At 42.3% G+C, this 11,945-nt stretch overlaps 1 long non-coding RNA gene across 1 annotated transcript; it reads left to right on the forward strand.

Moving 5' to 3' along the window:
- The first annotated feature begins 8,702 nt into the window (after positions 1-8,702).
- On the forward strand, positions 8,703-11,264 carry LOC146189038 (uncharacterized). Its single transcript, XR_014707266.1, has 3 exons — positions 8,703-8,979; positions 9,637-9,745; positions 11,121-11,264. It is a non-coding gene; the product is annotated as an uncharacterized LOC146189038 (long non-coding RNA).
- Positions 11,265-11,945: the final 681 nt, after the last annotated feature.

An 11,945-nucleotide genomic window follows, 5' to 3' on the forward strand; every position in this document is an offset into this window, starting at 1 on the left:
GGCTAACACATGTTATGGTATGTGCAATGTTTTTCCAGCCGTCAAAACTCAGTGGACAATATCGGCCACCATAACCCAGTAATATTCATTGTTGTAAAGTCCCGAAAACTGGCGGGGCCACATCGACCACTATATTCCAACTTGTATTCAATGCAGATAAGCCAGCTATACTAACAGGATCATGTCTATCACTGCATACAATAATGCATGCAATGTTGGCGAGCCATCGCAGCTGCCTATAAAATATCGACCACTATAACCCATAATTGAAACAATATTGGGAAACCATCTCAACTAGTAGTAAATTATTGACCATCATATGGCAATGAATATTTCGAGTTTACAGGCCATCAATAGTGACAAGAGAATATTGATGAACCTATTTTAAGATTATGGTATGCTGGCAAGCCACAACACTTCGCCAGCAACATCGACCACTGTAATTGTAGATATAAAATGCTGGGGAGCCAAGAAAACTGGTAGGAGGATATTGTCCAATGTACGCCAAGATACATTCAATGCTGACAAGTAACCAATACTGGCATTGCAATATTCACCAAGGTATGCCATGATAGGTGCAATGCTGGCCTGTCGCCACAGTTCATTGGGCGATATTGCCCACTAGGGCCAACAAGTATACATTGTGGGCAGCTACTAAGCCTGGTGGAATAACATTAGCCAGTATATGCCAAGATATAATAAATGGCGGCTGGCCAGCTATACTGGCAGGACAATATTTACCATTGTATGCTATCGTCGACCATTTTATCTGCAGATATACACAATGTTGGGAAGCAATCATGATTGGGAGGGGGATATTGACGAATGTATGCCTAGATATATTCGATGTTAACAAGCCGCCAACACTGGCTGGACAATATTTACCAATGCATGCCATGATGTGTTAAATGTAGGCCAGTGGCCACCACTCTTAAGGCAATATCGGCCACTGGAACTGAAGATGCATAAAATGTTGTCAAGCCACTAAGACTGGCGGGATGATATTGACCAATGAATGCCAAGCAATATTCAATGTCGACAAGCTATATATACTGGCAGAAAAATATTTACCAATGGCTGCCATGATTCGCGTATTATGGGCAAAACATTGCCGATGGCTGGGCAATATTGACCATCATATGTAATTGTGTATACAATGTTATCAAGCAATTCTATACGCAAGGTCATTATTGCCTGTTGATAGCCCGTGAATGCCGAACATAGGGGAAACATGTAAATCACTGGTCCAAGAGTGGTCAATGTTATCGCATGGCTGTACCATTATTGGTAGCGCATTGGCAACGCCGGACAACTGGTGGACTACACGTCGCCAATCAATTTCCAATATCGGGCCGGTCGCATGGGCCACCTGGGTTCGCACTCTCCAGGATGGCTAAAGTAAGAATTATAGCTTGCCTGGAAATCAAAATTACTTTAAAATATAAGAGGAGGTGTTGGTTAATATATGTTCTTACGTTAGTTAATTCCTCTTGTTACATCACTGATATTCAGCGATTGTGAATTACTTCAGATTTTTTTTATTTACAAGTTTGTTTAGAACAGAGAAACTGAAAAACATGTCCATAATTCCGAATATTTGTTGTTGTTAAAGCTACAGATATGGAAACGCCTGCAACTGCTTCACATGGGCAGCAATAATGTTGACATCTGGATACAGATGCCACTAGAAGCCGAACGTTAACTTACATTACCAGTTACATAATTATGTATCGTCGGTAAATGTAACTGAAACAAATCGGTTACATGTAATTATTTCCATGCTAGCGTAAACTTCCCAGAGTCCAAGTTAATAGTCCCCGAAGTAGAAAAATATACAACTTGAGGCAACTTCAGTCATGCTGCTTAACACCGTATGATTTATTTGTACTAATTGCTATATTTTGTTAAAAATAATGATTGCATAAATTGAAAAAGTAACAATTCAGCAATTGCGTTTCTGTGTAAAACTGCAGAGCTTCCCAAAAACTTGCTGTTTCAAAATTGTTGTATTTTCACGTGTGCTAATTCGTCCAGTGTGAAAAGAAAGGGAGCCAAGTATGAAAAGTCCTACATCAATGTGCACTTCCTTGGTGCAGCAGTAGCGCTCCCATACGTGTAATTCATTATCGTAGCTCATTTTGTGGAGCCGCGAATTTTGCGGAGCGTAACAGTGATTGGAAAATGGCACCTCGTAAAAGGCAAAGTCACGACTCTGACAAAAAGAAGGCGCTTTTCACCAAAACTTTTGGAATGCTCCTATTTGTATTTTACGGTGCTTGGATGAGCTTCGGTGCTTGTATGAGTAGATTTGTTCCATATAAGCGCTATGATTGATGGTAGGAAGAAAACAGAGATTTTGAATTTCTGACAGCCGTTACTGATTTTCTAAATCTGGGTAGCATTATGCAGCAATAAGGTTTTCAAGTTAGGCTGTGAAGTTCATTGCCAAAGGCTTCAGCACTAATTCGAGACGCGGGTTGAAATTAAAATAGTTTGCCAATTCTTGAGCCGGGCACGTGCTCTGCTTCTTTAAGGTGCTTACTCTATTGCCGAATGCTAATCGAAGATCAGTAATTGCTTGCATACATATGTGACGATCGGCGAAATTGGTCATTGTGCCCGAAAAAAATTTCCGCTACGCTGAAACCACACTGCAGATAATCGTAGCTTAATATAAAGCGCGTATCTCGGTGATCTCAACTTCTGAAATTCTTGTATGAGTTTATTCCTTTTACTTTTGATCTTTTGCAAATTTTCGTAATCATGATGAAAATATAATATCGCGGATATATCTGCTTAATGTTATCATATGAGCGCTCTGTAGCGCGAACACGACACTAAGTGACCTCTAAATATTTTTATCCGACTGTTCTTCGGTCCTTTATTCTTGGGCAAACATAATAGATGCCTCGCGATGCGTAGCTTCTGATTAAATCAGTACTTTATGTTTCTATTAGGTAATTAAGCTCATTTCGGGCTAAAGCTCACTCAACTGTAAATAAATATTTTACTCATTCCAAATATTGAAATGGCTGCTTCAGCAAATATACGGCGCCCTGTAAGTAAAATAAGCTACCGGCAGGCAAAGTGTGCCGCTGAAAGCTTTTTATTCTACGTCAATATTTACATGCCATTTTTGAGATGTCTGCGAAGGGAATCCAGCCCGATATCTCGATACCAAAATAGGACGAGTAATCTGCATTAAAAATGTATTCTGCGTAAATTCCTTTTTATGATGTGGCACAAAATAAGAGTAGTCCTAAGCCGTATCTGTTCGTGTCATAAATTCAGTCCAGAAGGCTAAACGTCTCCAAAAACGGAGTTATGAGCATAACTGCAGTGCTATTTTTTAGTTGCCTATTCCTGATTAGAGCGTAGCTTCCAACAGCGACGGCGTCTCATCAGCCTGCAGTGCAAGATTCCGCTTTGCCTACCAAGACCTTTCATAATCATATGGAGCACAGAGGCAGCCGAAAGTCGTTGAATACGGCGATGGGATTATAAGGGAGACCATTTTTACCGCATCTTAAAATTAAGGGCGAAGCCTAAAGCTATAGGAGCGCGAAGTGCCTTCAGCCGCCAGCCACATGTAATAGATAACAGGCGACAGAGTGGGAAATTGGGAAGAAGGAGGGGGCGGGAGGTATGAAAGATTCTAAGAATAAACTGTAATTCTGCAATTTCTGAACGTATTTATCCCTCTAAGAGTTGCTTAGGGCATATTTCTCTTAATAAAGATCGCTTTTATATTTATCCTATCATTAGACTTGCCAGTCGCATTTATTTTTCGCCAGTCGTAGATTATTTCGAAATTGCTTTCACTGTCATGTGATATATACTACGAGTTCTTGCATTTTTATTTTTCGGTGCTTGGATGAGTTCGGTGCTTGTATGAGTAGATTTGCTCCATATAAGCGCTATGACTGATGCTAGAAAGAAAACACAGATATTTTGAATTTCTGATAGCTGTTACTGATTTTCTAAATCTGGGTATCATTACGCAGCAATAAGGTTTTCAGGTTAGGCTGTCAAGTTCTGTGCTAAAGGCTTCAGCACAAACTAGAGACGCGAGTTGAAATTAAAACAGTTTGCCAATTCTTGAGCCGGACACGTGCTCTTCTTCTTGAAGGTGCTTACTCTATGGCCGAACGCTAATTGAAGATCAGTATCTGCTTGTATATAGTGATGATAGGCGAAAATGGTCATTGTGCCCGAAAAAAATTTCCGCTAAGCGGAAAACACACTGCAGATAATCGAGGCTTAATATAAAGCGCGTATCTCGGTGATCTCAACTTCTGAATTTCTTGTACGAGTTTATTCCTTTTACTTTTGATTTGTTGCAAATTTTCGTAATCATGATGAAAATATAATATCGCGGATATATCGGCTTAAGGTTATCATATGAGCGCTCTGTAGCGCGAACACGACATTCAGTGACCTCTAAATATTTTTCTCCAGCTGTTCTTCGGTCCTTTATTCTTGTGGAACCATATATGCGTCGCGATGCGCAGCTTCTGATTAAGTCAGTACATTATGTTTCTATTAGGTAATTAATTTTATTTCTGGCTAAAGCTTTCCACGCAACTATAATTAATAAATTTTACTCATTACAAATAATGAAATAGCTGTTTCAGCAAATATACAGCGCCCTGTAAGTAAAATACTCGACCGGCAAGCAAAGTCTCCCTCTGACAGCTTTTCATTCTGCGTCAAAATTTACATGCGATTTTTGAGATGTCTGCGAAGAGAATCCAGCCCGACATAGAGATACCAAAATAGGACGAGTGTCTCTGCCGTTTGATGTTGTTATTGTTGCGACTGAAGGAAGAAGGAAGCGAAAATGCATGGGCCTGCTACTGGCTCTGTAGCGAAAAGAGGTGGCGAAGGGTGGCTGTTCCTGGCCTACGGGGCTGGGACGGTAGGTCAACGCCGCTTGCGGCGGGGGCTAGCCAGCCACCGAATTTTGTATCTGTTGTAGGCCGTCACTGCTGTAGTTCACAACAGCAAAACGGTTAACGGTCTCACCTTCAGAGCCCACAGTACAACACACGCAGAAGAGGTGGCGATTGCTCTCGGGGCTTCACACTCAAATTCAAAATACGTAATTACCGACTCGCGAGGAGCCTGTCGGAACGTCAGACAAGGCTGGAATCCCTTACTAGCCTATCAAATCTACTCAAATTGCATACGTGATACGGACCCTGCACTCCGTTACCTTATATGGGACCCTGCTTATCAGGGTCTGGCAGGAAACCAGGCAGCAGACGCAGCCGCCCGCGCGCTCTCTCACCTGGCTGTTTCTCCTCCCCACCCGATCAGGAACCCGATTTTAATCCAGCCTACACCTTCAAAGATATCACGATGTACTATCAGAATTGTCATCGCCTTTACCCTAGCCCATCTAAAGGCCTCAAAAAGGCGGATGAGTCGCTCCTTCTCCGCCTTTTCACCAATACATTGCTGTGCCCGGCAGCACTAAAACATTTTGACCCCTCCTTTAGTGGCAGCTGCCCACACTGTGGAGCGGTGTCTTCTGACGTCTATCACATGGTGTGGGCCTGTCCCTCTAATCCGGCTGTTCCCCCCATCCCCAACCCAACCCGGGAGGACTGCGAGGCGATCCTGCTCGGCTGCCACGACTTACAGGCCCAACAAGCCTTAGTCGGGCGCGCCCGGGCGGCGGCAACCACCACTGGGGTCCCAAACTAGGGTCCTCCACCTAGTGCTTGTAAGGACCGGTCCCATATGGGCCTGTCCGACCATACCTCCAAGCCCTTGTATAGGTAATAAATGTTCTTACCACCACCACCACCACCACCACCGCTTCGGTGGTGGACGACCGCTGTTGCGGCGCGCGTTTTTCTCTCTCTATTTCTTTCTCTACTTTCACTCTTCTGTCTGCACAAGGCAGCGGAGGTGGCCCAGCTACAGAGCCAGTAGCAGGACTGTGCATTTTTTTTACTTCTTCCTAAAGCATCAACAACACAACAACTGTAGCTTAGCCACCTCCGCTGCCTCGTGCGGACAGAAGAAAAAATAGGGAAGAAAGAAACTGAAAAGAGGGAGAAAGACGCGCGTCGCAACAGCCGTCGTCCACCAACAAAACGGTAGCGGGTGCAATGACGGCATAGATAAAAAAATAGTCCCACATTCCGATGCAATGCGCCACAGGGGTTATTCACCAAATACCCTTAACCTGTGGAAAGGTACACATTGTGCGAACTGGGCGTTGTGTCAACAATACGGCTGCAGAACATATGCGCTCTCCAAAAAATCATTAAAATTTACATCTACCTGTTCGTAGCAAATCGTGCGATTTCAAGACAAAATGTGAACCGAAGTTAAAAGAATTTAAAATTGTAGGCAGGAGCAGGGATAATCTTGCGCGTGAGCTCCTAGAAGCCTCGTATATAAAAAGACATGGTTTAAATTGTATTAGTGAACCATTTTTCTCGCTGTATATCAGTGAAGGTCGACTGTTAAATGTTGGTAGGTAGGGTTCGCCTAAAATGCTAAGATAACTTTGTTGCTGACTTTGTGGGAGCATTTTGATGTTGAAGAAAAAGTTTGTATGTGGTGTTCCGAGAAAGAAGTTTTTTATTGCTTTCTATTGCATCGCCTCAAATTTTCAAATTATTTTAGCAACACTAGCTCCTAATAATTAGGTTATCTATATCATACAGTCAAATCGACATTATCAAAAATATTATGTCACCTACAACGAATTCTGGCCAATCCCCCACTGTGGGTATGTGCCATTACAAAGAGTAAGAAGAAGAGAAGAAGAAAGAAGTTGGAGTCAGCGCCGGTCCGTCTATTTGTGCCTAATTGTGAGTGTCTTTTTGCGCTATTAACCTTTCCTTTATGTGTCCACCTGAGAGCTCGCATGAGTTGTGATTCCAGTGAGTCCAGATGCATGATGAATCAGAATGAATGAGCTCAGCTGAGTCGAGAGTTGAAATTAGTGAGTCCACATGCGCGCTGAATCGAAATGAGTCAGCTCAGACGAGTCTTGAGCTATGAGTAAAGGTGAGTCTGAGTGCGCATGAGTTAAAATGAGCATGTTAAGATTAATCTTTAGTAGAAACGAGTAAGCCCAGATGAGTCGCAAGTTTATATGAGTCAGTCGATAAGAGTTACGATAGAACTGATGCTTGAGCGAGTTGGTATGCCATTTTGAAAAACAAGAGCCGAGATGAGTGTAAAGTTCAAATGAGTGAGCCAGGTAGTTCGTCAGAGTCAAAGGAGTCGTAACTTGAAATGGGTGAGTCCTGATGAGTCATGAGTCTATGTGAACCCGACTGAGTCGCTTGCCTGCATGAATTTTTGTTGATATGTTAGTAGCCCGAGCGAGTGGCCAGCCTATGTGAGTTTCAGCTCATGAGTGTGAGTCCTGGCTTTGTGAGTCTGAGTGAGAGTAAGTCTAGGTCTAACAAATTCTTTTGAGTGAGCATTGCTGATTTTGCCGACCTATACATCTCATGATTGCTCCTCACTTTGCACATCCTGCTGTCAAATCAGCGCCCGGCTATGTCATCTGCTAATTACCATGTGCCGCAGGTATGCTCTGAATTTTTCGCTCATGACGCCAACTGCACATATTTAGAAGACTGGGAATATAGCGCCATTGCAAAAGGAATGGTAATTAGTGGAAAGGCTGACATAAGCTTGCAATGGGTACCACAAGAAACGTACCCTAGCGATCAACAAAGCATATCACCTCAAAACGTTTGGGTCAACAATGTTTCGCTGGGACATTCTTTCTACGATGTCCTGTCAGAACCTGAGGGGAGCAGAAAAGGACCGGAGCTCTTCCACTAGTATGTGAAACGTAAGAGAATAGTTTTAGAGGCGGAATTCTTTTTGGTCTAGGCTATGTTGAGGGACAATTCTTGCAAAGTCTAAATATGTTCGACCCACTGATAGTTGAGATCGCCTCATAAACACTTCACACAGCACAAATTTCAGTCTTGCTGAGAAATAAAGTGCCTTTTAGTAATCATAGACGGATAGTTCTTGAAAATGAAGCAAAGGCACTGATTTCGAGGTGGCATCCATAAACATAGGGCGCCATCTGTCTTTCAAATACCAACGTTAATAACAATTACAAAAACACTACAGAAATTTGTAGAAGGACTTGATGGTTATCACCACTGAATGAAGTGAAAATATTACGGTTTTCTTGTGTATCTTTTGCACACACCATAAAATCGAATAAAGTACATGCACAGTTTGATCAAAACGTGTGCACTGATTTCTTGGTGAAAAGATGTATCAACGGTCAGCATTTTTCCCCCAAAAAAAGCTTTACAATGCAATTACTTCGTGCCGGCTTTGTTATGCGCCATATAAACATAATGCATAATGACATATGCATCACCCATCTGCATTAAGTTTACATTATTTGTCTTTGATAATTAAGACGTCTGTGTGAAAAATGTAACCGTTATCTCATCATAAATGTTTTGGTTTTTAAGTGGGGAGAATGCCCAAGTTAGATTTGGGTTTTCCGTCGATACTAAATGCTGTCCCTTCTTCAATCCTGGCTGGCAGCTGCAATTTAGTCTAGCCGATGTGCAAAAATCTCATGACGTATTAATTTTCAGCATTGCAAGCAATCTCTTAGGGATGACATTAAAGAGGAATATATCATCTACCACACGTGTCTCAAATTAATTGCATTGCTCTGGGTAGCTCAGTTTTGTTCATTACCCAATGCATGTTTCTGCTGACGAAATGCATGGTAATTCGTGTTAAAGGTTGTTTTGCAGGCCCAATAGCCGCCATGGCTTCGTCTTTGCCTCTCAAATCCAGAGTATAAAAGCGGGCGAAGATAAGGCACAATCATTACCAACTAATTGTGAAAAACAGCGAGTAACTCTCAACCAACATGCGTGCTCTTGCACTCGCTCTGGTTGTTTTCACGGCTTTGGCCAACACTGTCATGTGAAGGAAAAAATCAGAAGCAGAAGAGAAAAGGTGGTATTCATCCCTTTTATTCTAATGACAGAACAGCACAGCGTAGGCCATTGCAGCGGATCATCGTCTATGTCTTACCAGTCTGTGTGTAGATATTGTTTAAATCTGTGTTCAGCCAAACACTCTGTGTAGTCCGTGGGCCAAAACGTTATTTCTAGCACCCATTGCTTGTTTGTATTTGGCTGTAAAGCAGCTTACCTTGTGGTAAGCTGTAAGGGTAAGGGTAAAGAATCTTGTGGCAAGTAAGCAGAAGTGTTAAAAGAACAATGTTATCCACAGCTTGTGTGGTTTTTCGCCACTTTTTCATCATAAGCTGCAAATCAATTCGAGCCTGAGCATCGGTAAATATTGTTTAGAAATATTGAATTTAAACTGGTTCATTCGCTGTAATAACAATGAATAAAATTATGTAGCCTTTTAGAAGCCAAGAGGCTTTATAAAACTGTCAAATTGTTTGCTGAGTGCACTACGACGGCGACAGAGCAGCTTAGTAACATAAGTCGTCCTTTATATGACGAAGTTTTGTGAAATAGGTGACTGGCGAGGTGAAGGGGTGTTGAATGGCAGAAGGCTCTAAAAAGAAGACATGTGGTAGACTTTCCACTTTTGTTTTGCGGGTGCTAGTAGATCAACTCAATTCGAGTCATTCATATATAGGTGAGTGCACATACAACGGTCATAAAATAAGAAATGGACATGAAAAGGTCGTGAAACCTTCCTGCGAGCGGGTCATGTGCACGGATGGCAGGGTGGAGGTCCTTGAAAAGTAAGTATATACAAGCTTAAAACGTGTTTTTTTAAGGTGTGCAGTTTTTTTCGACAGAAGCAAATAAGATTCTAAAATGGAGGTCAACTCTGGCTTATATGTAAGTTTCAAAATCACGCCAGATACTCCCTGAGGCTGACGAAGTTGAAAACAAAATTTCATTTTGCTCCTTTAATTTTTTTTCTTCACAGTGAATACTTACATTTAAATTAGTAGTGAGTGATTGTATTATACGCTCATACAAGCTCGCACCCTCAGATCAGTGTTTGGCAAGTCCGAATAACTTTGGAAGAGCAGTTCTTAAATTTATATTTACATGCTGGGTTTTCTATTGACAAGGGTCCAGCAGCTCCAAGCTACACACAGAACACATGATGAAAAACGCGTATCATTACATCCGAATTAACAAGAAGCACGGATGCGTCTTTTGTTGTCATATTTGCACAAAAGGGCATGGAGCTTTACCTCATGTTCAGTGGTCTTTTTCTAGAAAATACTTATTGCAAGAGAAATCACTAACACCCCATTGAAACCGCATGAATTTCGAGACCTCCCGATTTCAGATATCACTCAAACCTTATTATACAATGCCTAAAAAGCAGTTGCTTCTGATGTCGTGACTAAAGAACAGAATGGAAAATTAGAGAGTTGACGTCACTCGCTTACTACAGAGTGCAGCAGATGTGACAGTTGCATAGATATCAATGCCACAATTTTTCAATGCAATAGAAAGCTTCGCTAATAAGACACGGACGAAGGAAAGACAGGACGCACACAAACGCAGACTCTTCAATCAATCACGCAGAAGCCGCACTTGTCGCCAAGCTTCAGACTTCGTGATCTTGCAAATCCTTCCGGCATGTGCCCTCGACGGACCAATATAACCAAAAAGTAAAAGGACTCTCAGTGACCTCTGAATATTTTTCTCCAGTTGTTCTTCGGTCCTTTATTCTTGTGCAAACATGATAGATGCTTCGCGATGCGCAGCTTCTGAATAATACAGTACACTATGTTTCTATAATGACGCTATAATGACTGTAATTAAATAATTTTATTAATTGTACTCATTTCAAATAATGAAATAGCGGTTTCAGCAAATACACTGCACCCTGTAAGTAAAATACTCAGGCAATGCTGTAATGACGGCTAGTTGGTTTTCCATCATCCTGTAGGCGCGCTGAACTCGCGCACGTACCAGCCTTGTCTTATGTTGGTGAATTGTCTCAAGTTAAAGATCAGCGCGCCTACATGATGATGGAAAACCAACTAGTCGGCATTACAGCATTGCTTGCGATAATTTCAAGTTCATGTGGCTTTATTTTCCCTCACCTGCGGCCATTACCGCGTGTTTAATTTTTCGTAAGCCTAATTGCAGCAGAAAGAACGCGAACCCGGACCCTGACCTACGCCCTGTCACAGGGACTCTCTACACCGGTGCTGACGACTATGCTCGGCAGGATGGCACCTAGCGAAAAAACAGCAAGGCGCCTTTGCAAGATACTTCGTGCGGAGAGCTGGAGACAAGTGAAAAAAAAAAAAAGTCGCGCACGTACCAGTCTTGTCTTGTGTTAGTGAATTGTCTCGAGTTAAAGTTCAGCGCGCCTACATGATGATGGTAAAATACTCGACCGGCAGGCACTCTCCCTCTGACAACTTTTCATTCTACGTCAAAATTTACATGCGATTTTTGAGATGTCTGCGAAGGGAATCCAGCCCAATATCTCGATACCAAAATAGAACGAGTAACCTGCACTAAACATTTATTCAGCGTAAATTCCTTTTTTATGACGCTGCACAAGAAAAGAGTAGTAATGAGCCATATCTGTTAGTGTCATAAAATCAGTCCAGAAGGCTAAATGTCTCCAAAAACGAAGTTATGAGCATAACTGCAGTGCTATTTTTTTTAGTTGCCTATTCCTGACTAGAGCGTCGCTTCCAACAGCAATGGCGTCTGATCAGCCTGCAGCGCAAGATTCCGCTTTGCCTACCAAAACCTGCCATAGTCATATGGAGCACAGAGGCCACCGAAAGTTGTTGAATACGGCGATGTGGTTATAAAGGACGCCGTTTTTACCGCACCTTCAAGTTAAGGGCGAAGCCTAAAGCTATAGGAGAGCGAAGCGCCTTCAGCCGCCACCCACATGTAATAGATAACAGGCGACAGAGTAGGAAATTTGGAAGGAGGAGGGGAGGGGGGGGG

The sequence above is a fragment of the Amblyomma maculatum genome, chromosome 5 (genome assembly GCF_055883805.1).
Source record: "Amblyomma maculatum isolate TAMU_Amacu chromosome 5, ASM5588380v1, whole genome shotgun sequence".
NCBI lineage: Eukaryota > Metazoa > Arthropoda > Arachnida > Ixodida > Ixodidae > Amblyomma > Amblyomma maculatum.